General features: G+C 40.8%; 1 protein-coding gene and 1 pseudogene across 2 annotated transcripts in view; both read right to left on the bottom strand.

Annotated features, from left to right (window-relative positions):
* The window catches only part of C8H8orf89 (chromosome 8 C8orf89 homolog), a 44726-nt gene extending 22934 nt beyond the window's left edge, over positions 1 to 21792 (bottom strand). Inside the window, exon 1 of one of the 2 annotated variants that reach the window (XM_009455510.4) lies at positions 21392 to 21792. The gene's annotated coding sequence lies outside the window, so the exon portion shown is untranslated. The remainder of the gene's footprint in view (positions 1 to 21391) is intronic. The other variant, XM_054656823.2, reaches the window with a different exon arrangement.
* LOC107976339 (peroxiredoxin-like 2A) lies at positions 9825 to 14512 on the bottom strand (annotated as a pseudogene).
* Positions 21793 to 22299: the final 507 nt, after the last annotated feature.

Raw genomic sequence — 22299 nt, forward strand, 5'->3', positions numbered from 1 at the left:
AGACACTTGTTTACAGTATGGAAGCTAGAACGAGAAGGCAGAGCATTGACTTGTTCAACCTCAGCTGGGAAAGTATACGTCAGGTGAATTTTTTGCTGCTCTGCACATGTCCACAGGAGACTAGGAAAGCATCACAAGTATTGACTTTGGGGTTACAAATACATTTTAGTGAGCAGATGAATCTGTAAGGGCAGAATCTGTGAATAATGAGGGTTGACTTGGCAATGTCATGAGGGGCAGGAAGCGCTTCAGACTGGGTGGCTAAGGAAGGTCTCATTGACAAAGTGATCTCTTTTTTTGAGAAGGAGTTTCACTCTTGTCACCCAGGCTGGAGTGCAGTGGCGCGATCTCGGCTCACTACAACCTCCACCTCCCGGGTTCATGTGATTCTTCTGCCTCAGCCTCCTGAGTAGCTGGGATTACAGGTGCCCACCACCACACCCAGCTAATTTTTGTATTTTTAGTAGAGACAGTGTTTTGCCATGTTGACCAGGCTGGTCTCAAACTCCTGACCTCAAGTGATCCACCTGCCTCAACCTCCCAAAGTGCTGGGATTACAGGCGTGAGCCACCACATCTGGCAATAAGGTGATCCTGAGCTGAGATCTCAATGGACCAGAGTAGCCACAGATATCTGGAGGAATATCTAAAAGTGAAGAGCACTCTTCACAAAGAGAACAGTGAGTGCAAAGGCTATAAAACCAGAATGAGGTTGGCGTGTTCTATAGGTAGACAAGCTCTGTGTATCACAGCTATGGTATCCAATATGGTAGACCCTAGTCATAGGTGGCTACTGAGCACTTAAAACATGCTAGTCAGAATTGTGATGTGCTATAAGTGTAAAATACACATCAGATTGCAAACACTTCTTGTGGAAAAAAAAAAAGAATCTAAAATATCTCAATTTGTATGCTGTATTGATTTTACGTTGAAATGATACTAGTTTGGATACGTTGGATTAAATAAGGTTATTTACATTAATTTCACCTGTCTCTTTTTGCATTTTTAATGTGGCTTTCAGAAATTTTTAAATTACATATGAAGCTAGCAAGGGGGAGAGGAGAATAAGACAAGGTTTTAAAGATAGCAGATATCAGGTATTTTAGGGCTTTATAAGTCATAACAGAGTTTGGATTTTATTCAACGTGCATCAAAAATCCATCAGAAGGCTTTGAATAGGAAGAAATATCTTAGAGTTGGGTTAAAAGCAAATCTCTGGTTTAAAGGCACATAAAGGACACTGTGGAACAAAAAGAAGGGAGTTGTTAATTCTCAGGAAAGGCTTTAAGGAGATGACCCCCCTAAGCTAAGTCCAGGTTGGAGGAGTGGTCAGACCTCTTTATAGAGTCGTTGCTGGGCAATGACACAGACATATCAAAAGAACTTCTCTGTTCAAGGAATGCAAGCAGTTAAATATGGCAAGCATGGTGATCTCTCCCATGCCATTCTTCAAAGAATCCTAAATCTGTATCTTCAGGCATCTCTTCTGAGCAATCAGCATACAAAAAGAACTGCTTATTAGGGAGCTTTACCTGGATGTCTCAAGGGCATCTCAAATTCAAAATGCCCCCAAACTAGCCACGTTTTCCAACTGAAGTATGTTTCCTTCCAGATTCCCTAACAGTACCTGACATCATCATGCTCCAGTAACAAAAGGTAGAAACCTGGATGCCAACATGGACACCCCTCTTTCCTCCTAAATCTAGTCATTCAATAAGAGCTGTTCGTTTTATCTCTTACATATCTCTTAATCTGTCTACTTCTCTCCATCTCCACCCTACTCCAAGCTACTGTCATTTCATGCCTGGGTTGTTGTATTAGGATTTAACTGATCTCCTCACATCCAGTCACATTCCCACAGTCTAAAATTTGAATTTCAAAACACTAATGAAGGTATCTTAACTTTTAAAAAATGATTCTTACCTTTTCTTGTATCTCCATTCATCTGGAGAACAGAAAAGAAATTGATAAAGAGGGAGACAGAAGAGTGAAAACCTTCGGCCACCTCTGGCTCATTTAGGATGACTGTGTAGCTGGCCGGCAGCCTTCTGGGCTTTTCAGTGAGTGAATGGACCTGCTTATGGTCCCTCACAGAACTCCGAGATGGAGCAATCTATGAAGCCCTTCTATCTTGGGATAGACTGCTCAAAGTTTCTATCCACTCATTTGAGGTGTCATCATGACATGGGAAAAGATGGCTGGAATATGAATGGCTTACACAAGAATATTTTCCACCATATAAAAGCCTGGCCAGACCTCTCAAGGCTGGTGCCAGGATGTCAGAGAGCCAGACTACTTCTATCTTACTGCTCTACCTCCCTGAACATACAGGATCTACCTTACGGTTCAAGGTGGCTTTTCAGTAAGTGAATGTTTATATGGTGCTGATGGCAACCAAGGTTTCCAGTGTTGGAGAAAAACATAAAGATTTAAGATCAATAAGATTAAGTGAAAACTCCCAAAGTCCTAAACATGAATTGGAAGTATCATTATACAGGCTTTTATTTAAAGTAACCATGAAAAAATGTTTCCTAGCACTGTCCACTGAACAGCAGGCACCCAGAAACAATCATCAAACCAAGAGCATTAAAAACCCCTAACAACCAGGCTGTGATCTCATTCCTGAAAAAAGAAAAAAAAAACTAGGGCGCCTGGAAGAAGTAGCTGATTCCAGGTCTGTGGTAGGAAATATACAAAATGAACCTGTAATAATTTGTCATTTCAGAAGTCTAGGAATCTATCAAAGACAACTGCAATCATGGCGGTCACCGATTTAATGAGGTGCCAACTGACCAAAGATAGGACTATAAACCTTAATAAGAATATTAACTTTAATGGATTAAAATATGTTAAGCATGTAGAATACACAAATGTGTAAATATACGGTAATCCCCCCTTATCCCTGGGGAATACAGCTCAAGACTTCCAGTGTGTGCCTGAAACTGTGGATAGTACTGAACCCTATATATACTATGTTTTTTCCTATATATACATACCTATGATAATTTATAAATTAGGCACAGTAAGAGATTAACCACAACAGCTAATAATAAAATAGAACAATTATAACAATGTACTATAATAAAAGTTATGTGAATGTGCCCTTTCTCTTTCTCTCAAAATATTTTATTGTATGTAATATTTTCTGACCTCAGTTGATGATGGATAACTGAAACCAGAAACTGAAAATGAGGGGGAACTGTTGCACAGCACTTAAAAACAAAACAACAACAAAAACAAATGAAAACCTTACTCATCTTTGGAGGATACTAAAGGATCAACTTAATTTGAAACCCAATACATATCAGGAAATAACCAAGCATTTATTCAAATAAATGATGATAGGAAAGTTTCTCACAGTATCTCAATTAATAAATGAGGGAATTAGAGTATTATTATAAAATATTACCATTTTGCAAACCTTAATAAATGGAGCTTGGCAATTATGACGATTAATGTTTTGTTTCAGCTTGGTTAGGCTATATAGTGTCTAGTTATCTAATTAAACACTAATCTAGGTGTTGCTGGGACAGTATTTTGTAGATGTAGTTACCACGTACAGTCAGTTGACTTTAAGTAAGGGAGATTTTCCTCAATAATCTGAGTGGGCTTTATCTAATTAGTTGAAAGTCCCTAGAGAAAAACTGATGTTTCCTTGAGGAAGGAAATTCTACCTCAACACTGCAGTACTAACTCCTGCCGAAGATGTGTCTCTGGCAGAACACCACCATCTATATAGCATTCTTGCCAGAAAAAAATCAAACCCAACTCTGATGAAGCCTTTAGATCTAACTCCTGATTTAGAGGAATAGAAGACAAAACAACATATTAAATGGCATCGCGGGGATACAATCAGCAAAATCAGACTGCAGTTTTGACCTGAGACAAATAAACTGTTTCTTTCCACAAATAAATTACAATTAATCAGTCAATCATCAGTATAGGGGGTAGGGATAATCTATAGATTAAAAGAGATTTAAGAAACATAGCAGGCTGGGCACGGTGCCTCATGCCTGTAATCCCAGCACTTTGGGAGGCCAAGGCAGGCAGATCACGAGGTCAGGAGTTCGAGACCAGCCTGGCCAACATGGTGAGACCCTGTCTCTACTAAAGATAAAAAAAATTAGCCAGGTGTGGTGGCACGCACCTGTAATCCCAGCTACTCAGGAGGCTGGGGCAGGAGAACTGCTTGAACCCGGGAGGCAGAGGTTGCAGTGAGCCGAGATCACGCCACTGCACTCCAGCCTGGGCGACAGGGTGAGACTCTGTCTCAAAAAAAAAAAAAAAGAAACATAGCAAACAATTGCAGTGTATGAACTTTGCATGAATTGCTTTTTAAAAGATACTCTATGAGACAATCAGGGTAGTCTGAGCACACTGACAGGATATTTGATAGCATTAAAGAATTATGATTAATTTTTTAAGATGTCATAATGGTTTGTGTTTTCAAAAGAACTCTCATCTTTCCAGATATATATGGAAATATTTATGGATAAAATGATACAATGTTTGTGATTTGCTTCCATATAATGGGCGTGGGAGGGAGAGGGTAGTGGTGACAGTATGGGTAAAACCACATCAGCCATGAGTTGCTAATTGTTGCAACAAATGACTGGTACATCGGGCCTTATTATATAACTCTTTCTACTTTGGGATGTTCTGAGCATACTCCACAATTGAAAAACAAGACAAAACAGCTTGAGCTCCTGCCTACAGGAAGAAGGAAGGGGAGAGACATTCTCCTTCCCTTTAAGGTCACTTTCCAGAAGTCATACAGAGTTTTGATTATATCCTATTGATTAGAACTTAGCCATGTGGTCACACCAAGCTGCAAAACAAGGTGGAAAATGTAGACTTTATTGTGGGGATCAAGTATCCAGCAAAAATGTCAGGAATCTTTTTACTGAAAAAAAGAAGGAACAGGTACAGTGAGAAAACTTTAGCAATCCCTGCTACACTGGCTAGGGCAAAATCTCTATTTAAAAATTAGTCTAAATATGTCATTCCCTCCCTTTACATCTCATAATATAATACAGGGAATACTTAATAATTGTCCTGTAGAATTTGAGGAAAAGTGATTACGAGTATAAAATATATTTTGCTGTTATGCCACAATCTCCCTAAAAAACTGACAATAAGTTTTTGCTCTCCTAAAATGAAAAGATGAAAACCTCTCAGTTAACCACCACTGTCATAAATCACATTGAAACAATAGTCTCTGCTCTAATACAGAATTTTTCCAAACCTAATACAATAGAAAACTTGGAACATTCATTATAGTCTGATCTGCACTGGATGAGAAGCAATGGCAGATGCACAGTGTTCTTTTCCATTAGCAGAACCACCAACCCTTACAGGGACTCTGGGCTGCCTCAGGATAAATTCATCCACCCAGCAAACCTTCAAAGCACTTAATATATGCAGGTAGATTTAAGCAATCATCTATTCAGCATTCCTGGAGGCTGTGCATTAAGATACTACTGTCTGCCTCCTCCAATAATACAACACAAACCCAGCTCCTTAGGGGCTCCCATGACATAATAACTCAATATAATATGTAAACAGAGTAAGCTTCAAAAAGCTGTAGCTTTCACTGTTATTTTAAAAATCAGCACTACTCAGCACTTGACACATATTGTTTTAAAAGCAGAATTCTTAAACAAAAATTTTAAAATGTATTAAAAGGTGACCTCAACATAGAGATCTGGTTATATTTATCTATATTTTTGAAGATATTAAGAAGGTAAGGGGTTCCTGTTTACAGAGATTAAACTCACTGAAGCAACACTAGTATGTTAATGGAAAGTTGTTCCTGTTAATATAAGAACCTTCATTAAAAACTTATAGTAGCAAGAAAATCTTTAATTACTTAGTGGAAGAGAATAGAATCATTGAGTGAAATGAAAAACAACAAAGTTTTTTTTTCAAATCTTCATTTTTAAAACCTCAGTCATTATAATAAAAACTTATTCTGTGCAAGATTTCTGGAATTAGAATTGCCCATGCACCCCCATCCCAATACCAAACATCTAAAAATAAGCAAGGAGATAAGTGAAAGTCATTGAAAATTTAATAGTGTAATAACCAGTTTTTCAAAGTCAGGTCTACATATCTGTATAAAAAGGATATCTAACTCCTGTCTGAATTGAGATCCTTACTTGGAAATTAACAGAATGGTTGAACAGAAATCACTGATTAAGAGACCTAATCCCCTCATTTTTGAGTTAAACAAACAGATTTGGGGAGGTTAAATGGTTTGCATCAAATGTTATGCAACAGAAAACAAAACAAAACAAAAACTATTACTTTTATCAAATTATCTTTCAGGAAGGAGGGGAGATGGCCAAAGGAACACAACTAAAGAAGAAATATTAAAATGAAGCTCTAACAAAATTTAAAAAATAGTCCAGATATGGTGGCTTACACCTGTAATCCCAGCACTTTGGGAGGCCAGGGCAGGTGGATCACTTGAGCCCAGGAGTTTGAGACCAGCCTGGGAAACACAGGGAGACCTGGTCTCTAATCTTATAAATAAATTAATTAATAAATAAATAAATATTAACAAAATAAGCAGCATTCAGAAAAATTAGGAAAAACACTTGCAAAGTGCTTATCTGAACAAAAGTATTTCCCACTTCCAAAATCTGAAAGCAATTAATTTGCTTATTTGTGTCTAAATATTCAACTTACAGGAAAAGTTACATTTAAGCTTTCCCTAAATAAAGTTCTGTGAAATAAAACTTCACAGCCTGTGAATCAAGAAATGAAGAAATGAATGTATATAGATGCAATGGTGAGTGATATATTTACATCCCCATCCATGCCACCTCAAAGCCCTTTGCCAATCCCCCATTCCTGCCACCCCTTCCTGGATAAGGCAGCCATTTATTTTCATGTCAACCTGTCTATGCCTCAGTCTCCCGGTCTTGGGAACTAGCACACTCTGCCTTACAGAGTCATTGTGAAGTTTAGAGGTAACTTAAGGAAAACACCTGCTATAGCTTGAATATGGTTTGTTTCCTCCCCAAATCTCATGCTGACTTTTACCCCCAGTGTGGTGGTGTTGGGAGGTAAGGCCTAGTGGGAGGTGTTTGGGTCATGGGAGTGGATCTCTCATGAATGGCTAGGTGCCTCTTCTCCTGGCAGTGGGTGAGTTCTCACTCTCATGAGACTGGATTGGTTCTGGGGAAATGGATTACATCTCAGGAGAGGGAGTTGTGATAAAGCCAGGATGCCCCTTGGGTTAGGTCCCTCTTTGCATGTGCCCACTTCCCCTTAGACTTTCTCTGCCATTTTTTGATGCAACACAAAAGCCCTTGCCAGAAGCCAACCAGATGCCAGAGCCATACTTCTTGTACAGCTTGCAGAGACATGAGTGAAATAAACCACTTTCCTTTATAAATTACCCAGCCTCAGGTATTCTTTTATAGCAACACTAAACATACTAAGACAGCACCTAACTAAATGCCTAGTGTATTAGTCCATTTTCATGCCGCTGATAAAGACACCCGAGACTGTGCAATTTACACAAGAAAGAGGATTATTGGGCTTACAATTCCATGTGGCTGGAGAGGCCTCACAATCATGAGGGGGGAAACCACTCCCATGATTCAATTATCTCCCACCAGGTCCCTCCCACAACATGTGGGAATTATAGAACAATTCAAGATGAGATTTGGATGGGGACACAGAGCCAAACCATATAACCTAGTACACTGCTTTAATTCTCAAGCAAGAATCTTCATTTCAGACCACAGTAAAGGATCCTTCTTATGCACAGAAACAAATGATAGCTGCAATTATTATCATAATCATCATGATTATTATTATAGGCCAAGAATCGACTAATGGCTGGGGTAGGGGATGTATAGCTTGACTCAATGCCTCTTCCTCTTTCCTTTCAGGGTGAAACTACAAACTTAGATCTCTACCTTTTCCCCCTTTACCACTGGCAATTCAATTAATTCCTAATGAGAGAAGTATATCTTTCTTGCAGATTCAGAAACATTTTCTAAGTTCCTTTTTCCTTTCTCCTCTCTCCCACCTTTGACCAGTTAACTCAGGAAAATTGTCCATTTCTATGCCCATTTGTGAAAGGACCTAATCAGGGCTTAATATACTTATTATTGTAATCATAATAAAATTAAAACATCTAACATTCCTTGAATACTCACCGTACCAAGCACTATGACATGCACATTATATCAGCCCACTTAATTCTTTTTTTAATATATATATATTTTATTATACTTTAAGTTCTAGGGTACATGTGCACAACATGCAGGTTTATTATATATGTATACATGTGCCGTGTTGGTGTGCTGCACCCATTAACTCGTCATTTACATTAGGTATATCTCCTAATGCTATCCCTCCCCCCTCCCCCCACCCCACGATAGGCCCCGGTGTGTGATGTTCCCCTTCCTGTGTCCAAGTGTTCTCATTGGTCAATTCCCACCTATGAGTGAGAACATGCAGTGTTTGGTTTTTTGTCCTTGCGACAGTTTGCTGAGAATGATGGTTTCCAGCTTCATCCATGTCCCTACAAAAGACATGAACTCATCATTTTTTTATGGCTGCTTAATTTTTGTAAAGTGTTAATATTGAGCCTACCTTGGAGGATGGCACTATTATTATTATCATCTCTATTTTACATTGAGAAACCTGGGGTTTAGATAACAAAATCCCATAGCTACTAACTGTTTGAAATGGAAATCTAACTCAGGCCACCTTCCCAACTGCAAAGATGATGCCCTTAATCTCTCTCCTATAATGCCAAGGAAAAAGGTAAGTAAAATCAGAGAAATTAGGAGCCTCAAAAGTTTTCAGAATTTTGTTCAAAACTTCTGATGGCAGCGGCAACCGGCCTGGAGTGGTCATTGCCATGATGCCAGTTGCAGTGGGGGAGGTGCAGCCAGGGCTGCATGCTCCATGGAGCCAGTGGGAGCCAGGAACAGGCAGAAGCCATGCCCCTTTCTGAGTGGCGAGGCAGAAGTCCCATGTTCCTGGGCACAGCTGCAGCCACCCAGCCATGGCTGCAGACCTGGGCATCCCTGCACTCTCAGGGCCCCAGAAACCACTTGCCTCTGTAGGCTTCAAAGTGCTTGCTTCCCCTGCCTGGCCTCTCCCAGCTCCCAGTGCCCACTCTGATTTTAGAGCAAAGTTATGGCCGAGCCCGGGCACTGTCACAACCTGGCTGGGCGTGTGCTCGCTCAGGGAGGCACTAACATGCCAGCCGCCTGCCACCTTGGCCCTCTCCAGACTGTGGCCACTGATGAGCACAGGAGGGAGGCCGAGGTGGGGCTGAGGGCAGCTCAGTTTGGCCCTGCAGGAACCCCTCTGCATGAATAGCCTGGGCGCCATGGGCACCATGGACAGCAGGTTGATGGCGGCAAGAGTCAGGCTCCTAGGTGGAAAGAGGCGGTCCCCAGTGAAGCCTGAAGCCTGGGGCCCAGGCTGTCAGTTCCACGTTTAGTCTGTGCCCAGAGTGAGAACTTGGGGTGCTTTTTTGTTGGTGATGCCAGTTTTTTTTTTTTCTGAAAGATACTTCAAACTTCAAAATTTACATGGGAGATTGATACATAAGATGGTCTTCTTAATATCCAACTGTTTATCTTGCTTAACCTTGGTAACTATATGGAATGTATTCTAATTATTTTATTTCTTAGTTAAGTATATTTTATGACTCTTAAAACTACTAAATAGAACTAAGAAATACCATTAAAAGGTCAAAATGTTATATTTTGTAATGATATATCATCCAAATTATGCTTTTCTGAAACGTTCATCTAATTTTTTTTTACCACCTTGAGATTACTGTTAACTATTTTCTCTTTTATATTATATTGCTTGTCAAAAGGACTTTTTTTGGGTGGGGGGAGAGAGGTGCTTACCTGACACTATATTATTTAGTATACAGCAGACCATATTTCATCTTTTTTTTTTTTTTTTTTTTTTTTTGAGATGGAATCTTGCTCTGTCGCCCAGGCTGGAGTGCGGTGGCGCGATCTCGGCTCACTGTAAGCTCCGCCTCCCGGGTTCACGCCCTTCTCCTGACTCAGCCTCCCGAGTAGCTGGGACTACAGGCACCCGCCACCACACCTGGCTAATTTTTTGTATTTTTAGTAGAGATGGGGTTTCACCGTGTTAGCCAGGATGGTCTCAATCTCCTGACCTTGTGATCCGCCCACCTCTGCCTCCCAAAGTGCTGGGATTACAAGTGTGAGCCACCGCGCCTGGCCATTTCATCTTTTTTAGGTTATCTTTTGTTTGTTTTAAAAAATGCATTGGTACAGAGAGAAATGTAACATTTGTTTCCCTATCACCCTAACATTATGCTAAATATATGCTAATATTGCTTAAATATTATCAAAATTTAAGAATTTGCATGTTTGCTTCCTATGTTTTTAAGGGAAAGACAGCAAATATTTTTCCATCCCCCATCATGCTCCTTTTCCGGAAGCAAACACTCTCATAAATTTGGTGTGAATCCTTGAAGTCTGCTTTTATATTTTAACTGCACGTAGGTATAGGAGAAAAGATACTGAGTTGTCTGATATTTTATTAGTTTTACATAAATAAGTTACACATATCTTCTGCAACTTTTTTTCACTCGAGATTGAGTCATTGAGATTGAGTCACATGAGACTGAGATTGAGTGTACATATAGATTTAGTTTATTCATTTTAGCTGCTGTCTATAACATATCGATTATATGAATATGTAATTATCTATCTTCCTACAGGTGGTCAGGTGAATTGTTTAGAATTTTCTAATATTACAAACAATATGATAGTTAATATCTTTGTATATGACTCCTAATACACATGTGTGTTTCTGTAGGGCAATATACCTAAAATTGGATTCACTGGTTTGTAAGATGTGCAGATATTTAACTTTACTTACTACTAATAGATTATTCTCCATGTACTAATCTTAATTTATACTGAATAAGTGGTTATCTCTACCTGTATTCCCATAATTTTTGTTTACCCACATTCTTATGTACACTTGTAATAGTTCTTTTTTTTTTTTTTTTTTTTTTTTTTTTTTTGAGACATAGTCTTGCTGTCACCCAGGCTGGAATGCAGTGGCTTGATCTCAGCTCACTGCAACCCCTGGCTCCCAGGTTCAAGCAACTCTCCTGTCTCAGCCTCCGGAGTAGCTGGAATTACAGACATGCCCCACCACACCTGGCTAATATTTTGTATTTTTAGTACAGACAGGTTTTCACCATGTCAGCCAGGCTGGTCTCAAACTCCTGACCTAAAGTGATCAACCCACCTCAGCCTCCCAAAGTGCTGGAATTACAGGCATGAGCCACTGTACCCTGCCAATTAAGCTATTTTAATTTTTGCTAATCTTTGGATGTTAAATGGTACCTTGTTAATTTTTACTTCCCTAAAAGTGTTTATTTGCCACTTAGGTTTCCTCTTCTGTGAAATGCCTATTTCTATGCTTTCCCCATTTTTGTACAGGGTTTTGTTTTATTCTTATTTGTAGTGCTTTATATTTGGTGAGTACTAATTCTTTATATGTTATATATGTTACAAATATCTCTCCCAATATTAGTTTATTTTTAACCTGTTTATATCTTTTAGTTTATCAGAAACTTTAAATTTTTATATAGTCAAATTTGTCTATTTCTTTTTCTATAATATCATATTGAAGAAATCCTCTTTCCTACTCTAAGACAAAAAGATAAAGCCAAGATCCCCTAATATTTGAGTCTGATTTTGATACTGTTTCTCTGATCTTATTAACTACCCCTGAGCCATTATCACATTACCTTAATTTCTAAAAATTATATATGCATTTATGTGTGCATATAAGCTTATTTTTGTTTGGTTTTTGTTCGCTCCCTTGTTTTATGAAGCTTCCTGAGAAAGGGTTCATAGGAAGTAAAATTTTTTTATGGTAAATATATTTTTATTATTAGTTGTATCAGAAAAGCTTGTACATACAGGTGATTTCTGATGCTTTTTTTTTTTTTTTTTTTTGAGACGGAGTCTTGCTTTGTCACCCAGGCTGGGGTGCAGTGGTGCAATCTCGGCTCACTGCAACCTCCAACTCCCAGGTTCAAGCGATTCTCCTGCCTCAGCCTCCCAAGTAGCTGGGATCACAGGCGCATGCCACCACGCCCTGCTAATTTTTTGTATTTTTAGTAGAGACGGGGTTTCATCATGTTGGCCAGCCTATTCTTGAACGCCTGACCTCAGGTGATCCACCCGCCTCAGCCTCCCAAAGTGCTGAGATTACAGGAGTAAGCCACCACACCCAGCCTTCTGATGCATACTTTTATTAAAGTCAGAGGTGGTTATTTATTCTAGAGAAACAAATCTTTGAGGTTAGAATGGAAGACAATGAAACAAGGTATTTCACTTTATATTTTACCTTTGTCAAACTATCCCAGAGCATGACCACTCTATTATGAAATTATTATTATATAACAAATTATTAGTAGAAAACACACAAGCCAAAAAACCTTAAATTCTGTAATCTTCAAGTCAACCATCAACTTTTCTTAGATTTTTGAAGACCTGGAAAGAAAAATAATTTCAAACAACAGCACCCAAATACCATGTACATTTGTAATGAGGCACAGCAGTCTTTTTTTTTTTTTTTTTTTTTTTTTTTTTTTTTTTTTTTTTTTGAGAGGGAGTCTCAGTCATCCAGGCTGGAGTGCAGTGGCGTGATCTCGGCTCACTGCAACCTCCACCTCCCAGGTTCAAGTGATTCTCCTGCCTCAGCCTCCTGAATAGCTGGGACTACAGGTGCACGCCACCATGCCCGGCTGATTTTTGTGTTTTTAGTAGAGACAGAGTTTTGCCATGTAACCCAGGCTTGTCTTGAACTCCTGACCTCAAGTGACCTGCCCACCTCAGCCTCCCAAAGTGCTGGGATTACAAGCATGAGCCACCGCGCCCATCCCGGCAGTCAATTTTAAGCCTCAAATCTTCCAGGGTTTAGCTTAGTAATCCTCATTGGTTTTTTAGATTTTTGTCAGTTGGGGCTATTTTGCCTTACTGGGCCTAAACAGAATATTAAAATACATTAATAATCCATACTGAGAATAGAGTATAAATGGGTTTCTCACTCCTTAGGGACACAAGTGGAAGCAACACATCCAATGAACGCAGATGAATGCCCCTGGTTATCCCTGAGCTGGGCAGTTTCCCACGATCATTTTTTCTCTGAGGCCAAAGTCTGTGGTTTGATCATCTTAGCAGCCTCCAGAACCAGACAAAGTAGGTTTACTTTGTCTCCAAATTCTTTTTCTCGGTGCTCGAGAAGAATCCCCTGGTTTCCTGATGCCACCACGAAAACTTCCCTGAGGATGAAGACTTCTCCTTCCAGGTTTCCAGAGAAGCCTCCATTCCAGGCTCAGAAGTACCACACTCCCAGACAGATAAATCCCATAAACATCATCTTCTGCCTTTGTGGACCATAGAACTTTTTCTTTTCACCCAGGAAGGTTTCTTTTTTAAAATAAGGCTGGAAATCCTTCACTTCAGTCCTGATGTGCTCCTTTACCACTGCATAGAGGGGGACACCCAGCTCGTCCACATGGGTTTCAGGGAGGACAGATCCGCAGCTTCCCCTCAACAGAGGAAACAGCCTGGCCTCCGCACAGCCATAATCACAGGTCCATTTTCTTTTCCCATAGCTCCTTTGCTTTCAAAGTCCTTGGTTCCTTCTCCAGCATTTTCAGGTCTATATCCTCCAGGTACTCCAGTGCCGCTTTCTGGGGCTTAGACAGAAACATGTCTGTGTTGGCCAGCAATAATGCCAAGGCAGCAGCCCCCAGGGCTCCTGCACCGAGGGACCACATGCCCATGGTGAGGAAACTTGGGTTCTGGAAGAAAGACATTTCTGCCTCAGTCTCCAACTCTCAGCTCTGCTCCTTGGGGTGTGTGTCTGCCTGGTTCTGGCCCAGCCCTACTCTCAAATGCCAGATTCAGAAACCTCTGAATAGATGCTTACAAAAAGTGCCATAATACGATGTATAATTCTTTCTCATTTCTAAAACAATGATTACCCCTAAAACGTTATTTGTACACAAAATGGAGAGTTTTCTGATGAATGAGTACGGTAAGGAGTCAGGGTTTGCAGTCAGAATCCCAATTCTCATTCTCCAAGGCTGGGCCTAAGCAGGAGCATTCAAGACTATTCAAGCTGACTCCTTCACAATGCTTTTCAAAATAAATCCTCATTATTTTCTTTTTAAAAACCACCACAAGTGCCTCCCTTCTGCTAGCCTTCTCCTACCCTGACGCCCGGGCGCTGAGGGGCCAAACCACCTGGCCCCAAGGGTCCCAGGGGCAGGCCCCTGGAAGTAAAATTTTTTAAGATACCGTGTGTCTGAAAATTTTCTACATTTCACCCCCATACTTATTGATAACTTGGGATGAGAGCAGAATCTCAGATTATAAATTATTTTTCCAAAAATGTTGAAAGGACTATTCCATAGTCTACATGTTTTGATTCTTATTGTTGAGAAGCCCAATACTGTTCTGATTCCAACTTCCAAATTTTGTTGATACTATATCTATTATTCTCTAAGTCCTTATAAATCCATGCTATTAAAAAAATTTTTAAACCCTTTCCTATCAATAGAATTTTAGAAGAAAGTGAGTTAATGAGTGTGTTCAGTGACTATCTTTAACTATATTCATTTTAGTGATCCATAACTCCCCCTATTTTCTATACTGAGAGTCTCAACCCAAGCACCTTAGGTACGACAACTCTTTTTTTCTTTCTTTTTTTCTCCCTTTTTAATTCTCATTTTAGCTACCCTGTTAATTAAAAGGACAATTCTTTGTTGTACCAAACTGTCCTAAGTATTACAGGACATTTTCCCAGTCCTTCTGCTCTTCTTCATATGGTCTTGTTCTTGTCTTATGGTTTCCATTCCTTCACCTTCTTGAATATGAAAAATTTAAATTTTTTTCTATGCCATTCTATTTAGTTTTAGGGTACAAATCTCCCGTTTGCAGCATCTGCCAAGTCTGCTTCCTTGCAGTTAATTTCCTTACATATTCTGTAATCTTTGCAAACTCATCTATAGAGAGATCGATATCTATAGAAGTCAAGGATTCCTTGAATTACAGGAACTTTGCTATGCAGAGAGGTTTTCCATTGATCTTTGCCTGGCCCTGGGTGTCAGAGGTACCAGACCAGCTAAAATGTCAATTTCTTGGACTACGGTCCTGACCATGTAGTAATATGAATTCAGACCCCAGACTTGAGCTAGTATGGACCATTAATCTCTAATCTCTAGCAGCTGACTCTTTTCTTACCATAGCTCAAGTAGATGGCAAGCTTCCTTCTTGCCTCCTCAGGTCAATAAGGGGATGTTTTTCTAGTTATCTTCTTAGGGTCAAAGGGTTCTTGTGGTAGATTTTATTTTTCAAAGATAGGTGTACTAATGCATATGCAGCCCCACATGCTCTTCCTTCACTGTGATGTTCCTCCTCTCCTCCATCAAGAGGTGAGATGTTTCTTTCCCTGAAACCAACTTCCTCAGCCAAACAAAAAAACAGTAGAAACCACACTATGTGATTTCCAAAGCTAGGTCATAAAAGTGATATGACTTCCACTTGGCTCTCAGGACACTCACCTTTGAAATCCAGCCACCATTTTGTGAGGAAGCCAGGTGACATGGAGAGGCCACATACAAAGATTACAGCTGACATCTACAGCTAAGGTCTCAGTCAAGAGCCAGCATCAACCACCAGACATGTGAGTGAATAAACCTTCAGGAGATTCCCGTCCTGAGCCTTCAAATCTTCCAGCTGAGGCTCCAGACATCCTGAAGCAGAGCCAAGCTGTCTCTGCTGTGCACTGTCCGAATTCCTGACCCACAGAATCCATGAGCACAATAAATGGTTGTTTCATACCACTAAGTTTTGGAGAAATTTGTTATGAAGCCATAGTAACTGAACAGTACTTCTTTGTGACTCCCAGCTTTCAGCAGATGGCTCAACGGTGGCTTTCTCTGTGAACATTCCTTCATTTCAGGCACCTGGGGATTTCCTTTTCTTTGTTCCTAGCTTAGCCACATTTCCATAAATTATCTTTTACTCAGCATTTGAAATATATTGAAGCAAAATGGGGACGCTTCCATGCCAGCTCAGTCTGCCACATTGCCCAGAAGTTCCCAGAATAGCTTTTTAAATAATGACATAAAGAACTGAATAATTTGTTTATTTATTTATTTATTTTTAAACGGAGTCTCACTCTGTTGCCCAGGCTGGAGTGCAGTGGCACGATCTCAGCTCACTGCAACCTCCACCTCCCAGGTTCAAGCAGTTCTCCTGCCTCAGCCTCCTGAGTAGCTGGGATTACAGGCACATGGCCCCAGGCCTAGCTAAATTTTTTTGCATTTTTAGTAGAGAAGGGGTTTCACCATGTTGGCCAGGCTGGTCTCGAACTCCTGACCTCAGGTAATCCACCCACCTCATCCTCCTAAAGTTCTGGGGTTACAGGCATGCGCAACCACTCCTGGCCAGTAATTTATTTTATATATATATATATACACACATACATACATACAGACACACACACATATACATACATACATACATATATGTATATATTAAAATCAAAAAAGAAAAGAAAAATAATCCTGAGAGTGCATTTATTAAAGACCAGGTAACTTGTTGCAGAGAAAATACAGTCAATAAAAAATTCATTCTCTCTAGTACTCAAATAAAAGGCAGAAAATATAATGAGCTACTTTCGCCAATCAAAATGGCAGGGATTTTTTTCTTTACTATTAATAGAGTAAGATGGAGTGCAAGGAATAAGGTTTCAGTGGGAGTATATATTGGTGTAATATTTCCAGCGAATAATCTAGTAATATACATGTCCTTATAATTGTATATATTTTTGACCCAGCAATTCTACTTCTGGGAATTTATCCTAAAGAAATAATCACTGGCCAGGTGTGGTGGCTCACACCTGTCATCCTAGCATTTTAGAAGGCAGAGACAGAAGGATCTCTTGAGCCCAGGAGTTTGAGACCAGCCTGGGCAACATAATGAGACCCTGTCTCCACAAAAACAAAAAGAAATAATCATTGATACGTGAATATCAATTCCTGTATTTCTTATAATAGAAAAGAGAATGAAAATAACTCAAATGTCAAACAGCAGGTGGCAAAATAATCTTTAATTTTAGGGTTGTTTGAACCAAAATAATTACCAAGTGAACATAAAGAAAGATGAGATATAGATTCATTGAGAAAGATATTTATTTATTCATGTCATGCATTGTTCTAGGAGTTGTAATACAACAATGATTAAAGATAAAGCATACAGTCTATGGGAGGTAGTGGGGAGGTGTAATTAGTTCATTATGATAAAGCTACGTTCAAATTCTATGGCACAACAGAACTTTTGCTGACCTTAACCAGACTGGAGAAGTAGGAAGGTTTGTTTGTTTGTTTGTTTGTTTGTTTTGCTTTTTGAGCAAGTGATGTTCAAGCTAAGTCCCAAAGGTTTTCACAAGTAGAAATTAACTGTGGGAGAGAAGGTTGTTTGTCCACTAAAATCCTGGCTCCTCCTCCAGAGAATAGCGTTTGTTCTAGGAAGTGGCTGCCTCCCTGTGACTGGAATGTGAGCCAATGTAATGTGTAACACTGCAAGAAGCTTCTAAGAAGCTAAGCAAGTATGCTTTCTCCATACTTTCTCCTTGCCTTTCTGCTGACTGGATTTAGACAAGAGTGAAGTGCTGACGAATGGCAGAGTCTGGGTCCTTCTACCAAGTGAAAGCAAGCCGTTTGCTGACCAGGGACGCCTACCTTGAAATTGTTATGTGAGCAAGAAATAACTTTTCTATGTTAAATCAAGAAAATGTTGGGATCTGTTTGTCACTACAGCTAGCAATAGGCTAATACATGTGACTTTTTATTCTCAAATAATGTAGTAACTCACTTAAATATATTCATTAAGCATGTACGATATACACATAAATGTGTCACGTGCACAAAAAACACAAAAATAACTAAAGAGAGATTCTGCCTGCACAGAATTTCCAGTCCAGAAGAAAAAACAGTAGCCACTTATACAACTATAATACAAAGCGGTGTGTATAAATTAAATCCTTAGGAGATATATAAAGTAGTAGAAGAGTTAAAAGGAGGGAGATATTACTTTCGGGGGAGATTCAAAAAAGACTTTAAAGAAATTAGAAAATGGCATTTAAATAAGATTTAGACGGCAGAAATGTAGGTAGAGGCATTCCAGGAAAAGATATAGATGGGAAAGATGTCACAGAGCATGTAATGTAAGTACTCTGGATTGCCTGGAGGGAGGGGTTCAGATAAAGGCAGTGTGAGAAATAATGAAATGATAAATTGGATGAGATTACAGACAAATCTGAATGCTGGACAAAGTGGTCTATATTTTCTTGAGTAATGTGGAACCACAGAACAGACATATGGTATATATTCTGAACAGAGGTATGGTTTCTATTCACAGCTATGCTTTAGAAAAATTAATATGGCAGAGACTGGAGCCCAAAAGAGAAATTACAAGGCAATCATAATAGTCCAGAGTATTTAGAGTGGTCACAGTGAGAATGCAAGATTGATTATTTAATTTGGGAGATTCAGCAGAGAAAAAGGAGTCAAAGCTGAATGAGGCTGGGAATTGAGGTGACTGAGAATTATGGAACCATGAATTAAATTCAAAGAGGACATGCTAGTCTGGAGGTGGAGGGCAACAAGGAGTTCTGTTTTAGAAAAAAGTGAGTACAGGACATCCCATGGAGATATATAATCTGGATCTATGCAGTACGAATTGAGGTACACAGGTCTGAAGATGAAAATGTTAAGAGTTATCTACTTACACGTGAGAAATAAGGCCAGAGACTGTAATAAAGTTGGCAAAGGAGATTTGAGAGAAAGAAGAAAAGCCAGAGATTTCCTTAAAATATATGCAAGGCAGGAAGAAGAAAAGGCAGAGAAGGAATGGAGAGGCAGACAGTTCAGGGGAACCAGCATCATAGGAAGCATTGGACCATGTCCAGTTGTGCAAGTTACTGGAGAAGGGAATTATTAATAACATTACTGTAACAGCAAATACACAATCCAATTTAATCCTTAAGTCACCCAATGAAACACAGATTCCAGTCAATGACTGAGCAGGGATTCAGACCCTGCAAAGAACCCAGGAACTGAAGCAAAATGAACTTGGATTCTAATCTTAAATGTGCCCCTCAAGAGCTACAGAACCACAGGGTCATGAAGAAAATAATTCTGCCTCTGACTCTCATAAGGTGAGGATTAAATTTTAAAATGCATGTGAAGTGTTCAGCACAGTACCTGACATGTTATAAACACTAAGTGGAAGCTATTCTCTTCTTTTAAAGAATAATAAATACAGATTTTGCTCAATACAGTCTGTTGACAAAAAGATAAATCATTCAAGATTCTTAAAGGCAAGATTCTATCAAAATTTTTTAATGTGCCTACATCTGACTTAGCACTTCTGCTTCAAGGAATTTATTCTGTAGAACTGTTCCCATGTGTAAGAATGTGGCTGGGCATGGTGGCTCATACCTGTAATCCCAGCAGTTTGGGAGCCCAAGGCAGGCACATCACCTGACATCAGGAGTTCAAGACCACCCTGGCCAACATGGTGAAACCCCATCTCTATTAAAAATACAAAAAAAATTACTCGAGCATGGTGGCACACACCTGTAATCCCAGCTACTTGGGAGGCTGAGGCAGGAGAACTGCTTGAACCTGGAGGCGGAGGTTGCAGTAAGCCAGGACCGCGCCATGGCACTCCAGCCTGGGCAACAAGAACGAAACTCTGTCTTAAAAAAAAAAAAAGAAAAAAAAAGAATGCCTATTGTTGCATTGTTTGTAACAGGGAAAAATTGAAACCAATCTCAATGAGGAATGGTCACATAAACTGATACATCTATACTATGAAATACTCCGTGCAGACCTAAGTAAACTGATATGAATGGTATTCTCCATCTTTTTTTTTTTTTTTTTTTTTTGTGATGGAGTCTCACTCTGTCACTCAGGCTGGTGTGCAGTGGCAGCATCTTGGCTCACTGCAACCTCCGCCTCCCGGTTTCAAGCAATTCTCCTGCCTCAGCCTCCTGAGTAGCTGGGATTACAGGCACGCGCCACCATGCCCAGATAATTTTTGTATTTTTAGTGGAGACGGGGTTTCACCATGTTGGTCAGGCTGGTCTCAAAACTCCTGACCTTGTGATCTGCCCGCCTCGGCCTCTCAAAGTGCTGGGATTACAGGCGTGTGCCACCATGCCTGGCCCGCTCCATCATAAGTGAAAAAAGACATTTCTCAAAATAATTCATGGTATGATTCCATTATGACCAAAAAACAAAGGAAAAAAGAAGGAAGAATGAACACCAAATGAATTCTAACAAGGATTAAAAAGTAAAGAAAGGCATAGACCTCTCCTTTCTAACTCCATATACTTCCGTACTGTTTCAATAAGTACTAATACATTATAATGTAATTTGAAAAATGTAAGGAAGAACTTAAAAAAGGAAATGTCAGAGTATTTCTGAAGAAATACCATTGTAACGAGATTTTAACTTGTTAACAATGTACATAACAAGTCAATAAAGAGGAGCAAGAATTCTTGTGCTTTAGGGATTATAATACCCTAAACGTGCTCACAAAATTGTTTGCATTTGTCTGGAGACTCCAGTTTTTATGATGTCTATGAACCCAAAAAGGTTGTATGGGAAAATCACCAGTACAGTAGAAAAGACTACCTATGTTACACAAATAATTTCTAGAATGTTTAACTCCTGGTGAGAAAAGTAACAGACACACAAATTATAGGTAAATCAGAAATGGTTCAAAGTAAAATTGGCAACAGAAAGAGGGTTTTAACAGTCTAACTGGGTTGGTCTTCCATGTCCCACTGCATGGCTGGGTGCAAGTGTGGGAGAAGGGAAGACACAGGGGTAGGCAAGGGAAGGAAAGTAAACACGTTCCCCCCATTCCAGTTTAAGCCTGGGAGGGTCAATCTGTAAGGGTGTGTCCACTTAACGGATAGATGTAAGTACTTACTTACCAGAAGTAAGGGGTGCAGAAAGAATATACAGATCTGGCAGGCGGACCCGCTTCCCTCAATCTCATCCCCCAACCCCACCTAGTAGCCTTCCTCAGGTCCCCATGCCCAGATGTTTCTGCCAGCTCCCATCATAAAGTGCATCTAGAGCATCCTCGGAGTGACCCACGTGCCTCTCTGAGCCTTAGTGTCCCCTTCGTGGGAGGGAGTGGGACTAGATGACCTCCGGACCCGACCTCCCATCCAGCCCTGACCTGGCAAGTCCCCTGAGCCTCCCGCTCCTTGGCCAGGGCTCGTCCTGAGACGGGCCAGCCGCCCGCACTCACTGTGCCCGCAGCTGCACCGAGGGGAGGGATTTCTTTGCGATCCTGGCCGTTGCGGCCCAGGTAGGAGGCTCCGGCAGCAGGGGTGGCTGGGGCAGCGGGCACAGCGGGCAGTGTGGGAGCCAGCGGCAGCCCGGTGCCCACCTCAGCCCCCGGCCCAGTCCGGCCTTGTCGCGGGGCTGGCCACGGCGTCGGGGCGGGACAGGTGACGCAGGTGGCCGCGAGCTCCCACATTCACCACTCCTGGGGTGAGCACGCCCCGCAGCCAGCAGCCCAGCGACGCTGGGCCCAGCCCGGCCGGCGTCTCCCGAGGCTGCAGCGCTGCCTGCCCTACGCGCACCAGTTGCTAGGCGCCCGGGGCCTCGCGCCTCAGTTCCATAGGGCAAGGGGCCCAGTGTTAGGGTTCAGGGCCATGACGGGTGCTTGGACAGCTTGGGCAGCGGAGGCCACCGGGACTCCTCGACCAGCACTAGTGCCTCTGCCTTCAGGTCACTGCTGCCGGGTATGGGGGGTAATGTGGGGGAGTGAGCTGAATCAAAACTGGGTGAACACTGGTCAGTGGTGACACAAGGTGAGGGGCCCAATGGCAAACAGCACCAGGAAGCACGTATAGGGCAAAGAGAGGGGAGTTGGGCAAGCTTGGTGTAATTCAATTTTCTGGGTTGTTTGCACATCAGCTTGTATCAAAGACTTATTTTTCAGGTTCAAAATAACCAGGCTTTCCAGAGTACTGATGAGCTGTACCTTTCAAATATTAGCCACTTAATACCTGACTAGCCCAATTTTAGGTAAATGACAACAATGACGAGTTCCCTCACGAGTCCACCCAAATTCCATGTTCTGACTCCTTTGTTTTGGTTCCTTTATAAAAGGTTAGGTGTGTGTGCCCTCTCTGGCTTGGACACCTAGCA

The sequence above is a fragment of the Pan troglodytes genome, chromosome 7 (assembly GCF_028858775.2).
Source record: "Pan troglodytes isolate AG18354 chromosome 7, NHGRI_mPanTro3-v2.0_pri, whole genome shotgun sequence".
In the NCBI taxonomy this organism is placed as follows: Eukaryota; Metazoa; Chordata; class Mammalia; order Primates; family Hominidae; genus Pan; species Pan troglodytes.